A 19,408-nucleotide genomic window follows, 5' to 3' on the forward strand; every position below is an offset into this window, starting at 1 on the left:
CAGAGCATAGGGAATATAGTCAATGATGTTGTAGTTGTATTGTATGGTGACAGATGGGAGCTGATGGGAGCTACATTTGTGGTGAGCCATAGCAAAATATAGAGATGATAAATCACTATATTGTACACCTGAAACTAATGTAGCATTGTGTGTCAACTATACTCAAAAACTTTAAAAAATATATTATGTCTCGTAGTTAGGATAAGGATCTGACATAAGGATATTATATTTGTAAATGTTTATGAACCCATCATAAGATCACTGGAGGCTCTAGGTATGAATCTGCTTCCCAGCCCTTCTACTCTGTTGGCCAAATTCACTTTCTTGTGTTATAGGATTGAGATCTTCAGTTTCTGGCTGGCTATCACTCAGGAACCAGTCTTTGCTCCTAGAAGCCTGTCTGAGTACGTCCTTATGCTTTGGAGAAAGTCCTGGAAGCCTCTCTCCAGTAATTAATTGTATCTGGCTCACATCTCAGGACCATCAACAGTACCTCAAATACCTTTCACCATCGAAATCTCCCTGACTTCCCTTCTGCCATTTCCTGCACTTTCCTTATGATTTTCTTAATAACATTTTCTTTTCTCTAGCTTACTTTATTGTAAGGATACAGTATATAATACATACAACGTACAAAATATGGGTCAATCAACTGCTTGTGTTATCAGTAATGCTCCCAGGCAACAGTAGCCTATTTATAGTTAAGTTTTTAGGGTATCAGAACTTATGTGAATTTTCGACTATGCAGGCGGTCAGCACACCTAAGCCCTTATGTTGCTCAAGGGTCAACTATACTTTCTAAGGTAACAGACCTTGGGTCCACTTTGCAGTTCAGACCTGATGTAGACCCCTTTTCACACAGCCCTGCTTTGCTTAGAGCCTATCAACACATTGCTTCACTCCTAAATCCTGTACTAACTCTTTTCTTTTGTTTGATGAGATGACCCATGGGTCTTCTGGTGGGCAGTCTCCCTTGTGGCAATAAGTCAAAAGACCTGACTATGTTGGACTGCAAGTTGGTTCAGACTTCAGGCTGATTGGGCTAGGACACCTTTTAATTTTTTTAACATTTTTTAAAGATTTTATTTTTAAGTAATCTCCACACCCAAGGCTGGGCTCGAACTCACAACCCTGAGATTAAGAGTTGCATGCTCTACACCCTAAGCCAGCCAGACACCCTTAGGACACCTTTTAGCTTCAAGACTCCCTCCGTGGGGTTCTATCCTTCTCCCCTCAAAGCACGTGTCCAGGATGCCAGCAGGCTCTCAGGCCTGTGCTAGGTTGGTGAAAGGATGAAAGAGTCATGGGAATGTGTAAAATTTGCATGTGGAGTTCTTGACTGCAGCTGGTCCTACTGGGCGTACTCTTCCCCTCAGAGGGCATCACATGACCAGCTTTGGCATTTCTTCCAGGAAACAGTAACACCTGTCTCTCTCCTAAGTTGATCCTTGTTTAGGTTCAGAAGGTGTTTACTAGTTTCTTAGGCTGCCTCAAAAATTATCCTCACGGTGTGCCTGGGTGGCTCAGTCGGTTAAGCATCTGCCTTTGGCTCAGGTCATGATCCCGGAATTCTGGGATTGAGTCCCACATAGGGCTCCCTGATCAATGGGGAGTCTGCTTCTCCTTCCGCTCCTCCATGCTCTCTCTCTCAAATAAATAAATAAAATCTTAAAAAAAAATTCTCCTCACAACTAATGAGTAGGACACAATATGCAGAAAAACGCAAAAACATGCCTCAGTAATAAAAATATAGGTCTGACTTGATGTGTGATACTACGACTTCACCACAGATATTTTTTGAAAAATAAAACTTTTTTTTTTTAAAAGATTTTGTTTATTTATTTATTTGACAAAACTTTTTTTTTTTTTAAAGATTTTATTTATTTGACAGAGAGAGACACAGCGAGAGAGGGGACACAAGCACGGGCAGAGGGAGAGGGAGAAGCAGGCTCCCCGCTGAGCAGGGAGCCCGATGCAGGACTCGAACCCAGAAGCCTGGGATCATGACCTGAGCCGAAGGCAGACGCTTAACGACTGAGCCACCCAGGCACCCTGAAAAATAAAACTTCTTAAGAATTACCTAGGATTCAGTGGAAATGATTTACACAATGATCCACCTTTGGGAGAACATGAAATAAAACGATCTACTCACTAAGGTTAAATTTGAGATGTCTCCCAGGCATTCAAGGGGAAATGTGGAGGAGGCCATTGGGAATTCGAGTCTGGAGCTCAGCAGACAGCTACGGGCTGACACAGAAGATAGCTACACAGGGGGCTGAGGACTGAGCCCCGAGGGCACCTGACATGAAGGATCTGGGAAAAGTGGAGGAACCAGCAAAGGACACTGAGAGGAAGCATTGAGACAAGAGGAAGTAAGTTGCAAGAGAGAGGTGTCCCGGAAGCCAARGGAAGAAGGTGTATCAAGAAGGAGACAGAGACAGTGGTCAAATGCTTCTGTGTAAAGTCGCGTGAGGACAGGAAGTGAACCCTGGCGGTCCAGGAGGAGGTCACTGGACACGTGCGTGGAAGCAGTTTGGGAAGAGTGGTGGGTGCGGGTGCGTGATGCAAATCCTTTCATCCAATATGGGAAGAGGGGTTGGAGGCAGTGAGTGTGGACAGATCCCTAGAGGAATTTGGGGGCCACCAGAGAAAGGTGTGGTGGTGGGGGTGGGGAAGGGACAGCAAGAGGGGAGAAATAGGTAGTGGAGAGGGAGAGAGTGGTGACTTAGGAGAGGAGGGGGAGGGTGGCATTGCAGGAGGGTGCGCTGCAGGGGTCCGAGGGGCTGTGCCCTACTGCACACGTGCGGGGACAGCACTCAGACGGGGGAGGGAGGGTAGGCAGGGCGGCCGCAGGCCCTGGTGGCCACCAGGGCGTGGGAGGACTCTGGGGAAATTCTCCTCCAATTGCTTCAGGGTTTCTCAGTCAAGTTGCTCATCAGCTCAGAGTGAGGACAGGAAAGGACAAGTTGGAGGATTGAGGAGAGAGGAGGGGTTTGGAAAGGTTGTCTGGAAATGGGGAGAATGAATGGAGAATGGCCATATCCAAGAGCATAAAGGCCCACTGGAGACCTGTGGTCATGGATTTCTCCTGAGACCAGTCAGCCTATGAGTTCTGTTCTCTCCATCCGCACTCAAGTCCACAAGGGCAGGCCTGAGGCAGTGAGAGGTGGTATGACCCGGGCCTGTGGTTTGGCCAAGTGAGTACCACTAAGGGAGAGAGGTGGGCGAAGGAGTCTTAGGCATGGCCGGTGTGTGGGGGGGTGATAGTAACAGATCAGGGAGTGTAGGTGGGGAACGAAGGAAGGGAGGATAGCAAGGGATGGGGGTTAGTGAAAAGGGGGTTGTTGGGTCGGTGGCACTGGAGTCCTGGCGGGCTCAAGAACACTGGGGATCCGGGACGCCTGGGTGGCTCAGTCGGTGAAGCATCTGCCTTCAGCTCGGATCATGATCCCAGGGTCCTGGGATCGAGTCCCGCATCGGGTTCCTTGCTCAGCGGGGAGCCTGCTTCTCCCTCTGCCTGCCGCATCCCCCACTTGTACTCTCTTGCTCTCTCTCTAGCAAATAAATAAATAAAATCTTAAAAAAAAGAACACTGGGGATCCGGGAGAGAGATGGAGTGAGCTGGAAGGAGCAGGGGTGGGGGTTGCAAGAATGGAACGCGTGCACCTGAGATGCCTCGCGCTTCTGGGAACTAATGCTCCCGCGCTGTTGCCTCATCTCTGCATTGAAAACCTTGCAGTTACCTACAGGAACAAGGAATTCTTTATCTTGAAAACCATTCAGCTTCGGGAGCAATATCCAGAAGAATGTCCTCATGCCTCAGACACTAAATCTCACACTCTCCCATTCCTGGTAGGTGACGGGGCCATCAACGTGCAATTGTGGCAGTGTTAACTGGGACCCCTTTCCTCCCTTCCTACCTAAACACTCTACTGGATGGCGCCTGGCTGGCTCAGTCGGTTAAGTGTCCGGCCTCTTGGCTTCAGCTCAGGTCAGGACTTCATGGGTTGTGGGATTGAGCCCCACATCGGGCTCCGTCTGCTTGAGATTCTCTCTCTCTCTCCCCCTCTGCCCCTCTGCCCATGCACACACCCTCTCTCTATATATACATCTAAAATAAATAAATAAATCTTAAAAAAAAAAAAACCTATTGGAATGTGAGGAACCTGCAGAGAGTGAGGTCATAGGTAATCTCAACTCCTGTTGTTTTTTTTTTTCCAACGTATTTTTGAAGGGACAGCCTGGCCTCCCCTTGCCACTCAAATATTACTTGTTAAGTAATAAACTGCCGCATCTCCCCACGACTCTTGCCACATCTGGGTGCTTTCACAAGCCCCCGACTGAGGATTGCTGTTATAGGGCAATGTGCAGAGAGAACGGGCCGGGTGACAGGGTCCTGTCCCTGGACAGTGACTCAGGGACAAGGTCTCCAGGAAAACAGGTTGTCATTTACAAACATGAACAAAGGGGAAGGGTCTTAATTTCCACATACATTCCTTGTCTCACACTGCCTGGTCCCCCAGGCCCCCAGCCTCATCACCTGAAACTGCTGCATTGTCGTTGGTGCTTCGTGAGGCTGGAGGTCGGGACGCCACTCCCCAGGACCGGTGTTACCCCTCCTTTGGTAATAACGACACCCTTTAACCTCACTCTTTAGAAATCTGTGTGTGTGAATGACATCCGCCACAGTGCGTGCCCTCGGCTGGCTGAATGCCCCACAAAGGCGCTCCCCACTAAGAGAGGCTTATTCTCAAAAGGAAGAGGGCGAGGGACGGTGCTGCGGCTGTGTCGCGGACACGTCCCCCCTGCTGGTGCCACCCAGCCTATTGGGAGAGCCTGTGTGTAAATAGTACGTGTGTAAATGCCTTTTAAGACATCAGTCCTTCTCTCAAGAGATTTGAAACTGCTTGTCGTAGAAGCTGTAATGGGGAAAGGGAATGATGTGCTGGTAATTATTACAACCAAGTGAAGTACCCGAAGAGTGAGAAAAGCATGTGTCACTAGATTTGCCGAGAAGGTTTGTGCCGGGGGCTCGACTTTGAAGGGAAAGCTTCTGAATCAGTGAGGCGGAAAGGGGAAAAGGTGACCACGGGAAACCAGGGGCACCAGCAGTCCCCAAGCACAGCAAGACTTAGCTCCTGAAGTGTAAGAGGCTTATTTCAGACCCAGGGTCCTCACATTCAAAATGTGAGGTCTTGAAGCTTCACCTTTCCTGGACACACGCAGATTAGTCTCTGGAAGAGCCAGGAAGGCCCTTTTCCTGTTCTCTCTCTACTACAGCAGAGGAAGGAAAAGTACACTTTGCAGGAGACAGGCTTCCTGGGGCCTGAGGGATTTTCAGCGTCTATGGAAATGCTGGAGGTAGTAAAAGGTGTGTTCACTCCAGGATCTTGAAATAAAGTGGCCAAATAGAAGCCTTTTGAAACAAGCGAGTGAGGGGCACCTGGGGGCTCAGTTGGCTAAGAGTCTGACTCTTGGTTTTGGCTCAGCTCATGATCTCAGGTTCCTGAGCTGGAGCCCTGTGTAGGGCTCCAGGCTCAGCGGGGAGTCTGCTTCTCTCCCTCTCTCTGCCCCTCCCCCTGCTCCCGTGTGCTCTCTCTCTCTCTCTAAAATCAATCAATCTTTTTAAAAAATGAAATAAATGATTACAAAATATATGTCCCCCTCGTTAATGGTCCATTGTTCTGTAAACAATTTAGGGATTAAGATTTCTCACATCTGAGCACCTGGGCGGCTCAGTCTATGAAGCATCCAACTCTTGATTTCTGCTCAGGTCATGATCTCAAGGTTGTGAGATGAAGCTCTGCGTGGGATTCTCTCTCCAGCTCCATCTCCCTCTGCCCTTCCCCCACCCCTCTCTAAACAAACAAACAAAAAACAAATAAATAAAAATTTCTCATGTCAACAGAATTTCTGAGTGTTTGTGATGATTGCTACAAAGACATAGCCAATCACCGACTAACATGAATCATGGTAGTTGTGATGGTTTTATTTTGAATTCCATTAAAAACATTTTTGTAATTAAGTAAACTCTACCCCCAATGGGGGCACAAACTCAAGACCAGAGATCAAGAGTGCATGCTCTGCTGACTGAGCCAGCCAGGCACCGCTTAGATTCCATTTTTTTAAAGATTTTATTTATTTACTTTCGAGAAAGAGAGAGAGAGAGAGAGAGTGGGTGAGCGCAGAGGGAGAGAGAGAAGCAGACTCCCCGCTGAGCAGGGACCCCGACGCGGGACTGGAACCCAGGACCCTGGGATCATGACCTGAGCCAAAGGCAGACGCTTAACCCACTGAGCCACACGGGCGTCCCCCTTAAATTCCTTTTTTAAGTAAAACTTTATTTTAAAATAAAACTGGCTCAAGCAAGGCAATGTCACATGCTCTTTGGGGGAGGCCTCAGCAACCACAAAGCTCAGAAAAAAGATTTAACCTGTTTCTTGTGTTGAATTTAAACTAGAAAATGATGCTGCTCTCACCAACTGGGATGTGAACAAGCTTTGTTGCCAAACCCCAGAGGAAGACTCGAACTTTGCCCCTAAAAGGGGGCCCAGTGCCTTATGCAGCACTGGTGGTAAAGTGTTGCCTCCCTCCCGAGCTGCAGGAGCCCTTGGGAAGGAGCAGGAGGACCACACAGCGTGGGCAGAGGGAATGAATTCTGCATTTCCTTCTCAGAACTGGGAGTGGGAGGGCTCCGCAAGGAAGCGGCATGCAGAGAACTTGAGCGTGACTCGCAGAGACCAGCAGTCCCCTCAGCGTGGGCACAGCGGGGTGGGGACAGGCAGTGTGCCCTTCCTAGGGGCAGCCTCTGTTGGGGATCCCCGGTGCTCCCACTCAGAGCTCTTACCTGGGGAGCATCAGGCCGGCCAGGTGAGGGCAAGGCCAGCAGAGAAACTCCTACAGCTGCCAGTCGGCAGGATGCCTGCTGCCGTCCCTGCGGGATGCCCTCCTTCAGCAGCCCAAATGGTCTGCCCTGGACTTTCTTCTAGAAAACTGGGAAATTTGGCTGCTCCCTTGCCAGGGGTCGGGAACCTCCTGAGGCTCACAGGAAGCCCTCTCTGCTACCTACCTGGGCTTCCTCAGAAGCCCTTCTCAGGACTGATAAGAGGAGAAAACACACAGAAAGACTGAGTCTTGCAGACCACATTTGGGCATAACTTGATCTCACTTATTTTCTCAGAATTGTCCCATTTTATATTCACCCATGGGCACGGACTAAACAATCAAGTCATCTTAGAACGCTTCTTGGCTGCAGGAGGATTTTTGATTATCATCATGTGATGGGGAAAAACCGGTTTATACAGTTCTCAGGAAGAGATATATACAATGACATATGGGCAGCACAATGGCTTTCTGGCACTAACGGAACCAGATGAACATTTTCCCCCTAGATTTTCAGAGGCTACAGCACATGCACATTAGAGTTTCTACTCCAGTCATCTCTTTCTCCTCCCTCCTTGCCTTTCTATCCTTCATTCTACCTTCTTCCAGGTACATATTCTTGCCTGTTAAACCTATTTCCTCACTGCTAGTAAACTTCCTCCTACTTCCACCCTGAGACATATATATTCCACACGACCCGATTTTGTTTAGGGCAGTCCCAAATATATTTATTCCTTGAGTATTAATGTATTTGTGATTCCTCATGCAAAAAAAATAATAATAATAACCTCAATATATCTCTATCCTGATCCCTGAGACTTTTCACCTGGTCCGTTATCTGGTAATTCTGAAACCTTGAGGACTAAGCAGCTGGTATAATGGACAGATGCCCCCAGGTGCTCCTTTGTCCACTGGGTGGCCACAGCGATGCTCTCTGTCTTGGTGATACCCGGTGTCACCATCTCCAGCCTGCCTGAGATCTGGCTGCTTGGCCTCCTTCCCAGTCTGACTTTCAGCCTCGGAGTTCCAGCTGCATGGCCCAGCAGCTTCCTGAAAGCCTGTGTCACAGCTGGGGATGAAGACGTCCTTGTCTAGAAGGGGGCTCAGGACTTGCTTCCAGTACCAGGGCAGAAGAAGGAGGTACAGGCCCATGAGGTCCAGGTGGAGCCACAGGGCTGGGGTCTCCTCCTTCCCCTGGAGAAAGAAGGATGATCTTCTAAAGTCACTCAGTTAAAGTTTGGGTTTGCCAGAGTCAGAGGCCCAGAGTTCAGGTGCCTACAATTTAATGTGTCATCTGTTCTACCTTCTAGCTGTTAAATTTTGTTATTGTGCCAGCTGTCAGTTTAGTTCCTACCATGTAATACTGGAGGTGGTACATGTAAGCTGCCTACTTCTTACATTCTTTGAGGACTATTTTAAATACAGGAATGCAAACTAATTTCTTTTGGATTATATTGACCACAGAATGTCATTTTGTGGTCTATTGGGTTTAACAATGATTTTTTTTGGCCACTGATTATTTGTGATTATGTACAGAATGGTAAGGCAGTAGGCAGGAGGAGATTGCTCAACACAGAAAGCCCCAGCTTGAAATCTATAGAAGTCAAATTGTCTAGTTTCCCATGCAATAAATTGGCATTCTCTTTTTTCTTTCCTTTTATATGTAAACAATTTCATAGAAAAAACACAACTTAATAGTCATTTAATTCAACCCTATTAAGATTTTTATTTGATTGGGCGCCTGGGTGGCTCAGTTGGTTAAGCGACTGCCTTCGGCTCAGGTCATGATCCTGGAGTCCCGGAATCGAGTCCCGCATCGGGCTCCCTGCTCGGCAGGGAGTCTGCTTCTCCCTCTGACCCTCCTCCCTCTCATGCTCTCTGTCTCTCATTCTCTCTCTCAAATAAATAAAATCTTTAAAAAAAAAAAAAGATTTTTATTTGATTAAAAAATTCTCTTTAATAAATGTAGACTAGCCCCTACATTTTGAAGGCAGCATGGGGGTGGGAAAATGAGTCAAATACATACTTTGTAATCCAGATGTGTAAAAATAACTATCAATGAATAGAGTAAGATAAGTGTTAAAAGAAATGTACATCATTCAAAGGCATAAAAGATTATTTTTGTTTTTTAAAATCTTTAAATACCTTCCACTACCTGGCTTTTCCCAAGTGGGTTATCAGACATCACACGGGTCTTTTAAACTCCAAAGCATATGTAGCTCATTACCCAGCTTCATGCCTTCTCTTCGATGTCTCATGGGCACATCGATTTTTCCATTCTTCTAAATAAAATAAAACAATTCACAAAACCCCCTCCCAAAAAAGTATGAAACATACCACACATGCAGACAAGGTGTAGCAAATTTAACTTGTGAAGAATGAATTCTTAATCTTCACCCTCCTGCATATCTATTTCGTCTCCAGTTTTCCCTTCTTAATAAATGTCACTTTAATCCATCCCATCGGTAGGAGCCAAAACCCAGGGGGTCATTCTTACCACCTTCTTCTCCCTCAGATCTCTACTCGATCCATCAGTGTGTCCCGTTGTTTATGTCTCTGAAATAAATCTGGATTCCCACCACGTCTTTCATCCCCACCACCATTCATCTGGCCTTCTAACTGGCCCCTGTGTCCTGCTGTACGTCCTACAGTCCGTTCTCCAGCCAGTGATTAAAGTGATCTTGTAAAATTGTACCTCACTTCTTCTTCTCTGGCTTCCGCTTGTCCTTAGCGTAAGACCCTCAGCCTCTCCTCACGCCCCTCTGCCGGCGGTCACTGCACCAGCCCCACTGGCCTCCTTTCATGCTTAGCTCTTTCCCGTGTTTCTTCCTTCCCATCTGCTTGTGTCTGTCTCTACATAAAGCTGCTTATCCCCATTTTTTACCTGCTTTCTCCTGTTCATTTTTCAATGCTCAGCTTGCAAGTCACCCCCACATCAGAGCCTTTCTGGATCCCCCTCTATATCAGGCAGCTTTCCCCTTAGTGCCAATAAATAAACACTTTCTTTTCTTCACCTCACTTATCACCATTGAAGTTGTACACTTGCTTGTGTCATTACTTCTCTTTTTAAATAAAAATATTTGAAACAGTTTCAAGCCCACAGAAAAGAGGCAAGAACAGTACAATTAACTCTTGTATCCCTTCATCCAGGTTCCCTAACTCTTAACATTTTACTGTATTTACTTGATCGTTCTCTAGCTTCCCCTCTCTGGCGATTTGAGGATAAGTTTAGGGTAATGATGCCCCATTACCCCTACGTACTTCAGTGCACATTTGCTGAGATGCAGAATCCTTCCACATACCGACAGTAAAACCATCTAAATCAGGAAATTGATATGAAGACAATAGTACCGTCTAGCTTCCCATTCAAATGTTGTCAGTTGTCCTAACAAATTGGCGTCAGTGTATATGTGTGTGTCTGTCTCCAGGACCCAATCCAAGATCACGTGTTGCATTTTGTTGTCATTCTCTTTGGTTTCTTTCGGTCTGTAATAGTTTCTCAGTCTTCTATCTTTCATGTCTTTCAGTTATGAAGAATAGAAGGCTTTTATTTTGCAGAATATTCCTCAATTTATATTTCCCTAATATTTCTTTGTGATTGGGGTCACCTTAGGCATTTTTGGCAGAAATGCCCCCGAAGCAATACTGACTTCTTGGTGGGTCATATCAGGAAGCACACAATGTGAATTTATACTATTATGGTGATATTAACTTTGATCACTTGATATTCTGCCTGTCCATTTTCTCAACTGTAAAATTTACTATTTTTCTCTTTGTAATTAATAAGTATTCTGTGGGAGACACTTGAGGGTATGTACATACCTGAATTTTCATCAAATTTACCTCTACTAGTTTTAGCATCCATTCACAATTCTTGCTTGGATGAATTATGATGGTTGCAAAATGGTAATTTTTCTAATGTCCTAATTTCTTCTACACTTACTAGTTGGCATTCTACAGTAAAGAAGGGAGAGAAACAGGAAAAAAATGGGAAAGGAACAGGAAAAAAAAAAGAGTCAATGTATACTAAGGGCTGGGCCTACAGATCCCTTACCTGATTGATGTCTCTATTTTCCCCACATTGGGTAAAGATTGATTCCTCTGTAACTAGTAGAGTAGGAGAAGTAAGAACCCCATCCCACACAGAAAGTAGAAGGTAGAATCAATTCCTTCAGGAGATGAGCTTGAGCTCAGCCATGGCACTCTGCCTCTTCAGAAAAAGGGGCTAACAGTGATTGTCTGACTCTGGCAACTACAAATGTGTCCCCTAGACTAGAATTCCAGGCCTGCATCTCAGTTCTTAGGTGGTGAAAGGGGACAAAAAGGAAGTTGACGCCACAGCCCCCAACCCCTGCCCCCACATCTGGCCTAGCAAATCCCTTCCCTCTTCTCTTGGTCTTCCTTGTTCCATTTCTACTCTTCCATTGTACCACAGGAAAAGCCTAGTGCAATTTTCTATTTGTTCCACCTTTAACCAAGATATTAGTTGGGTCAGCCTTTACCTTCAGGGGCACTCAGCTTGGATCCTACTAAATCCACAGCTTTTAAAAGCTTTTAAAAGTCTAAAATTCTTCAGGAATTTTTGCTAATTCTCAGGGATTTCTATTCTTAGGATCTCCTCTTGTCTTCAATTGGAGTTTTCCTGCATAATGCCTTGTATGAACCCAGACGTAGAAGTCAGCCAAAAGGATTCATTTTCACACAAAAAAAGAATTAGTGAGCAATGTAACCTTTACTAAAGACACTGGCAGTCTTTAAATGTCTCATGGTCTTTCAAGCTGCTTGTTCTTCTGTATTGATCTTTTTTTTTTTTTTTCTATGAGGATTGACTTCCTTATTTCTATAGATATGGTGGAAAATGTCCACCTTATCCCTACCTGGTCTCTTAGTCCAAAAACTCAGGAGAGAATTGCTTAGAGGCTCTGAATCCCAATTACAAGTCCCAGGCTATAATCTGATAGCCTGGTTGTGGTCAAGTTTACCCCTGGTCCGATTAGCTGTGGTCAAAGGTGTGGAAACACATGGCCTACTATCCCCTTAGCTGGCACTGTGAGCAGATTCAGAGTAGGTTGGGAAAAAATCTGTCAAGAGGGAGTATACTTGGCATATTTTTTTTCCTATAGTAATATAAAGCATGCATATTCTGAACTAATATCCAGTGTTCTAAAAACATATCTGTTTTGATTTGTTCTGATTGTAAAAGGTATATATATTTTCATTCATTATAGAAATGATGGAAACTATAGATTAACATAAAGAACAAAATTAAAATCAAAAGAGGGGCACCTGGGTGGCTCAGTCGTTAAGCGTCTGTCTTTGGCTCAGGTCATGATCCCAGTGTCCTGAGATGGAACCCCGCATCGGGCTCTCTGCTCCCCAGGGAGCCTGCTTCTCCCTCTCCCACCCCCCTGCTTGTGTCCCCGCTCTTGCTGTATCTCTCTCTCTGTCAAATAAATAAATAAAATCTTTTTAAAAAATTAAAATCAAAAGAAATTCCACCACTTAGTGATAACCTTTGTTAGAATCAGTTACATATCTTTTAGCTTTTCTATCTCTTTGTATACATTTTGGAAATAAAAACGTAAATATACCGTACATATTAACTTTATACTAACTTTTTCATTTAGCAACTAATCATTTTGTTTCTTGTATATTTCTTTTACATGTGGATATACGGGGTGTATACATGCGGTCCCAGCGCCATTTGGTAAAAAGAATATTCTTTCCGCATTTCCCCTTCTTGAGTCATCTTTAATTTTATTGAAAGTGTTTTTGGTAATAAAAAAGGTTTTAATTTTTATTCAAATCTATAGTTTATTACCTTTATCCCATTTAGATTTTCTGTAATGCTTGGAAAGGCTTTCTGTACTTTAAGGATAATAAAACTCTCCTATATATTCTTTTAATACTCTTATAAGTTTAAAACAATTAATTATCATATGTCAATAAATATATTTGTTTATGATATAATCTAGGAATCTAATTTGTTTTGCTCCCAGTTGGATAGTCAATTGTATCAACACCATTCATTAAAAAGTCAGTATCTTCCTTACTGATTTTAAATGCCACCTTTATAATATACCTATTCTGTATATATCTGGGTCTATTTTGGGCCAATTCTGTTCTCTAGAGCCATCTGGAAATTTCTGTGCCAGCATCATACAGTTTTAGTATCATTAGCGTATAGTTTTGATATTTGTTAAATCAGGTTCCTCTTCTTACTCTTTTTCAAAACTTATTCTTCCAGATGAGCTTACAAAAAACAGTCTGTGTAAAAGTCTTCTTCATTTGTATTATTTTCTTGTATAAATTCCAGGGAGTAAAATGACTAATTTAAAAGGTAAAAAAAAAAATTTAAGATTTTATTTATTTATTTTAGAGAAGGAGAGCACATGCATGAGTAGGGGGAGGGGCAGAGGGAGAGAGAAAGTCTCAAGCCGACTCTGCGCTGAGCATGCCTGACACTGGGCCTGATGCTGGGTTTGATCCCATGACCCTGAGATCAAGAGTCAGATACTTAACCGACTGAGCCACTCAGGCATCCCAAGGGGTAAAAATTTTATATATTTTTAAAAGATTTATTTATTTGAGAGAGAGAGCGTGCATGCACATGCACAAGTAGGGGAAGGGGCAGACGGAGAGAATCTCAAGCAGACTCTCAGCTCAGCGAGGAGCCCGATGTAGGGCTCCATCTCACGACCCTGAGATCAAGACCTGAGCAGAAATCACAAGTCCGAGGGGCATCTGGGTGGCTCAGTCGTTAAGCGTCTGCCTTCGGCTCAGGTCAGGATCCCAGGGTCCTGGGATCGAGCCCCGCATCAGGCTCCCTGCTCAGCGGGAGGTCTGCTTCTCCCTCTCCCACTCCCCCTGCTTGTATTCCCTCTCTCCTTCTGTCTCTCTCTGTCAAATAAATAAATAAAATCTTAAAAAAAAAAAAAAAGAAAGAAATCACAAGTCTGATGCTTAACCAACCGAGCCACCCAGGCACCTCTAAAATTTTAAGCCTTCTAGAAATTGTTGCTAAATTATCTTCTTAGCGATTTATATTAATTTACACCTTTGTAGTTTTCCTCTCATCCATCAGCATGAAGTATTTTTATTTTTTGAAACTAGGCTCTTTTTGGTACCATGGTAGGTGAAAAATGAAACCTCAGTATTTAAATTCTCATTTCTTTGACCCCTGATGAGGTCAAACATTCTCCATGTATTTGTTAGGTTATTTGTAGTTCCTATTCATGATTATTGTCTATTGTTTTAAGGCAAAACTTACTCATAGTGTTCCAATTAAAGTGAATGAGCTTTTTATATATTTTCTGGATTAAGGATATTAATCATATCAGCCCGTCATTGTTACCGAGCCCTCCCTGTTCTAAGTCCAGATTCACAGGTGATCACTCATAGAAAAGTCCTTCAGCCGGTACCCTCACATCCTGGTGCCACCTGCCAAGCAAAACCTCATTTCTGGGTCAACCCATTTGGCCCCCTTCTCTCCTCTAACCCACTACTGAGTTCTGCTAGAGCAAAATTATTTTCTGAGGGAGATTGCTGCCACCGTGAGCCCACGGTTCTCAACCTCTGGCCAATACTGCTCCATATCTCAAATCAGCTTCCTCCCATATTTCCCAACAGCTGTTCAGATGTTTTCTCCTCCCCTCCTTACAAACCCCACTATCCACTTTTTTCTCTTTCAAGAGAAGACCTTGTCTTTGAATTCACTGAGAAATCAGGTCCATCCGTTTGGATCTCTCTCAGTTTCCCTCGCTGTGCCCCCACCAACTTGTCAGTACCCCCTCGTGCTAATTGGCTTCTCCACAGAAGAAGGGACCATGAGATCTCTCTTCCCCCATCACTGGCTGTGGAGTCCACCGCTTCAGTCTCCTCGTGAGCCTCCTGGTCAATCCTTTCCCCTGGTGTTTGCATCTCTGCCAGCTCTGAGCCTCGGTTTCAAATCCTCTCTTCCCTTCTCTACTCAGCCTTTTCCCATTCCTACTCCCCACTCTGAGGTCTTTATTAAGTAGATTGTCTTGCCTTCCTCCTACCTGACAGGTCTCTGTCCTCTGCCATTCTGCAACTAAATTGTGGCCAAAATTGTATTAAAATGATAAAATCAGAATAAGTCACAAATAATCTAGGAAGAATTACACTGCTCTTCTGTTTTCAAATGGAGCCATCAGAGGACTCTAAATTACCTGACACCTTCTATGAGTCACCTCAGCATTATATGAAGTGGTATTTTTTTACAGAATAACCCGGTAGGGCAGAAGACACCACACCTGCAGGCCCCCGACAGCTGGGGCTCTAACTCCGGCAAACAAAATCTCTCACTGGGTAAGTCTCAAAGACTTTCCTTTTTTTCTTTCTTCACTTGGCACCCTGGGTAAGTGCTCTGAAGGATGAGGACAGAAACCCCCAGGGAGAAACTGCAGGTAATAGGTCAAGGCTGGACACAGGGAATGGTTTGAATGATACATCATAGGGTCACCAGAGTCAAAGCTAATGCAGCAGAAGTACATGCGTGGATATGCAACTCTGTCACCATCATTTGTCAGGTGGGAGAGCAGGAAGAAGTTAAGATCCGAGGCACATTAACATGTAACTTCAGAAACATTACCACCACAACTTTATTCTTTTCATACTTGCACAATGATTTCCTGGTTGTACGGTTGTGATTACTCCCAACCATTGTTTGGCCGGGCAACTTTAGTCTAAGCCAGCATGTCTTTTGGGGAGGGTGACAGTGAGGGCATGTTACCTCCCAGCCTGAGGAAGGGACATCAGGCCAGAAGCTAGCTCTAATACAGTAAAAAACACTGTATGTGTCACTCTAGTATCTCCCCGTGGGCATGGACTGTTGAGAACCTTGCAAAGTCCCGGCTGTATAATAAGTGTCTACTGAATGCATGGGAGTTTACGAAGTGCAAGGGGGGCATATGTGAGGAGGTGACTGGTTTAGCTTTAGGACAGGGGGTCAGGGACAGCTGCACACAGGAGCTGAGCCATAGCCCGAGAAGGCAGGCAAAAAGGTGCAGGGTGTTCTGGGCAGAGGGAACAGCCTGTGTAAGGGCACAGTGCATAGAAAAGGGCTCAGGTGTCCAGAGACCCAGAGGGGCTCGGCCTGGCCCCAGTGTAAGGGGTTAGTGCCAGTGGCCCCGAAGTGAACCAGACAGACGCAGCCCTGAAGTCTCCCTCGCCCGGAAGCGTCTTCTCTGCTAATAAGAAATCGAGGTGTCTCGGTTTAGATCTTATCGTACTGCCCGGATGCCACTGTCTTTGACTTACTAAAATGGCAAACATACGATTCAGCTAATAACTGCCCAACTGTGCTATCCTTGGACATTTTCTCCAGCTACAATGGGATTCATCCTTTCATCTTCCCATACTTCAGGCTGACTTGTCTCATTATCTACAAGAGGACAGGATGGGGTTATTATGTAGACGCACACCGTTCTCTTACTATTTTCCTGCTTCGTGTTTCAGAAGGGAGCTGGTCCTTTGGTCTTCATGTTAATAACAGAGACAGAGGAAACCTCAGAACGTCCATCCTTTGCCCTGACCATATATAGGACGTACTCAAGGAGACTGCGGTCAAGTGTCCCCGGTGGTGGAAGAGAGCTTTGGAGACATAATTGGACGGCTGTAAAATTGCTCTCAATACCATCAGAGCAGGGAAGGCAAATTCATTAATCTAACAAACCTTCCTGAACACCTACTGTGTGCCAGGCATGGTTTTAGCTTTGCCCACTGCTCTTCTTGCAGAGAGCCAACTTTCCCTAGATTCCAATGAGCTCATTGCCAACCACTGAGTTCCTTTGTCTATTAACCCTACAAGGGAGAGGATTGTGAATTTTTATACATCAGGACACTACGGGGAGAGAAATTGAGTTAATTGCCCAATAATCCAAATAGTGGAAAAGCAGGATTATAAACCAGGTCTTGTTGCCCAAGAGCCCTCTCTGTTCTGCAAGGTGCTTCCTTTCACACGCTCTCCAACAGGCATGGCCCAAAATCAGAACTGGTGCGTAGGGAAAATTCCTGCCCTTAGCAGTTTTCAGAGGAAAAAAAAAAAAAACCTGTTTTGTTTCATGGTGTTTTTTATTGCTTACATCCATATTCATGTGCTGACATATTTTGCCCAATGTTTCCTTTGTGTTTTCACCTCTTATCAGTTCTGAGAAGGGCTTCTGAGGAAGCCCAGGTAGGTAACAGAGAGGGCTTCCTGTGAGCCTCAGCAGGTTCCTGACCCCTGGCAAGGGAGCAGCCAAATTTCCCAGTTTTCTAGAAGAAAGTCCAGGGCAGACCATTTGGGCTGCTGAAGGAGGGCATCCCGCAGGGACGGCAGCAGGCATCCTGCCGACTGGCAGCTGTAGGAGTTTCTCTGCTGGCCTTGCCCTCACCTGGCCGGCCTGATGCTCCCCAGGTAAGAGCTCTGAGTGGGAGCACCGGGGATCCCCAACAGAGGCTGCCCCTAGGAAGGGCACACTGCCTGTCCCCACCCCGCTGTGCCCACGCTGAGGGGACTGCTGGTCTCTGCGAGTCACGCTCAAGTTCTCTGCATGCCGCTTCCTTGCGGAGCCCTCCCACTCCCAGTTCTGAGAAGGAAATGCAGAATTCATTCCCTCTGCCCACGCTGTGTGGTCCTCCTGCTCCTTCCCAAGGGCTCCTGCAGCTCGGGAGGGAGGCAACACTTTACCACCAGTGCTGCATAAGGCACTGGGCCCCCTTTTAGGGGCAAAGTTCGAGTCTTCCTCTGGGGTTTGGCAACAAAGCTTGTTCACATCCCAGTTGGTGAGAGCAGCATCATTTTCTAGTTTAAATTCAACACAAGAAACAGGTTAAATCTTTTTTCTGAGCTTTGTGGTTGCTGAGGCCTCCCCCAAAGAGCATGTGACATTGCCTTGCTTGAGCCAGTTTTATTTTAAAATAAAGTTTTACTTAAAAAAGGAATTTAAGGGGGACGCCCGTGTGGCTCAGTGGGTTAAGCGTCTGCCTTTGGCTCAGGTCATGATCCCAGGGTCCTGGGTTCCAGTCCCGCGTCGGGGTCCCTGCTCAGCGGGGAGTCTGCTTCTCTCTCTCCCTCTGCGCTCACCCACTCTCTCTCTCTCTCTCTCTTTCTCGAAAGTAAATAAATAAAATCTTTAAAAAAATGGAATCTAAGCGGTGCCTGGCTGGCTCAGTCAGCAGAGCATGCACTCTTGATCTCTGGTCTTGAGTTTGTGCCCCCATTGGGGGTAGAGTTTACTTAATTACAAAAATGTTTTTAATGGAATTCAAAATAAAACCATCACAACTACCATGATTCATGTTAGTCGGTGATTGGCTATGTCTTTGTAGCAATCATCACAAACACTCAGAAATTCTGTTGACATGAGAAATTTTTATTTATTTGTTTTTTGTTTGTTTGTTTAGAGAGGGGTGGGGGAAGGGCAGAGGGAGATGGAGCTGGAGAGAGAATCCCACGCAGAGCTTCATCTCACAACCTTGAGATCATGACCTGAGCAGAAATCAAGAGTTGGATGCTTCATAGACTGAGCCGCCCAGGTGCTCAGATGTGAGAAATCTTAATCCCTAAATTGTTTACAGAACAATGGACCATTAACGAGGGGGACATATATTTTGTAATCATTTATTTCATTTTTTAAAAAGATTGATTGATTTTAGAGAGAGAGAGAGAGCACACGGGAGCAGGGGGAGGGGCAGAGAGAGGGAGAGAAGCAGACTCCCCGCTGAGCCTGGAGCCCTACACAGGGCTCCAGCTCAGGAACCTGAGATCATGAGCTGAGCCAAAACCAAGAGTCAGACTCTTAGCCAACTGAGCCCCCAGGTGCCCCTCACTCGCTTGTTTCAAAAGGCTTCTATTTGGCCACTTTATTTCAAGATCCTGGAGTGAACACACCTTTTACTACCTCCAGCATTTCCATAGACGCTGAAAATCCCTCAGGCCCCAGGAAGCCTGTCTCCTGCAAAGTGTACTTTTCCTTCCTCTGCTGTAGTAGAGAGAGAACAGGAAAAGGGCCTTCCTGGCTCTTCCAGAGACTAATCTGCGTGTGTCCAGGAAAGGTGGAAGCTTCAAGACCTCACATTTTGAATATGAGGACCCTGGGTCTGAAATAAGCCTCTTACACTTCAGGAGCTAAGTCTTGCTGTGCTTGGGGACTGCTGGTGCCCCTGGTTTCCCGTGGTCACCTTTTCCCCTTTCCGCCTCACTGATTCAGAAGCTTTCCCTTCAAAGTCGAGCCCCCGGCACAAACCTTCTCGGCAAATCTAGTGACACATGCTTTTCTCACTCTTCGGGTACTTCACTTGGTTGTAATAATTACCAGCACATCATTCCCTTTCCCCATTACAGCTTCTACGACAAGCAGTTTCAAATCTCTTGAGAGAAGGACTGATGTCTTAAAAGGCATTTACACACGTACTATTTACACACAGGCTCTCCCAAGAGGCTGGGTGGCACCAGCAGGGGGGACGTGTCCGCGACACAGCCGCAGCACCGTCCCTCGCCCTCTTCCTTTTGAGAATAAGCCTC

This window comes from Phoca vitulina, unplaced genomic scaffold, assembly GCF_004348235.1.
Source record: "Phoca vitulina isolate PV1807 unplaced genomic scaffold, GSC_HSeal_1.0 scaffold23, whole genome shotgun sequence".
Lineage (NCBI taxonomy): Eukaryota > Metazoa > Chordata > Mammalia > Carnivora > Phocidae > Phoca > Phoca vitulina.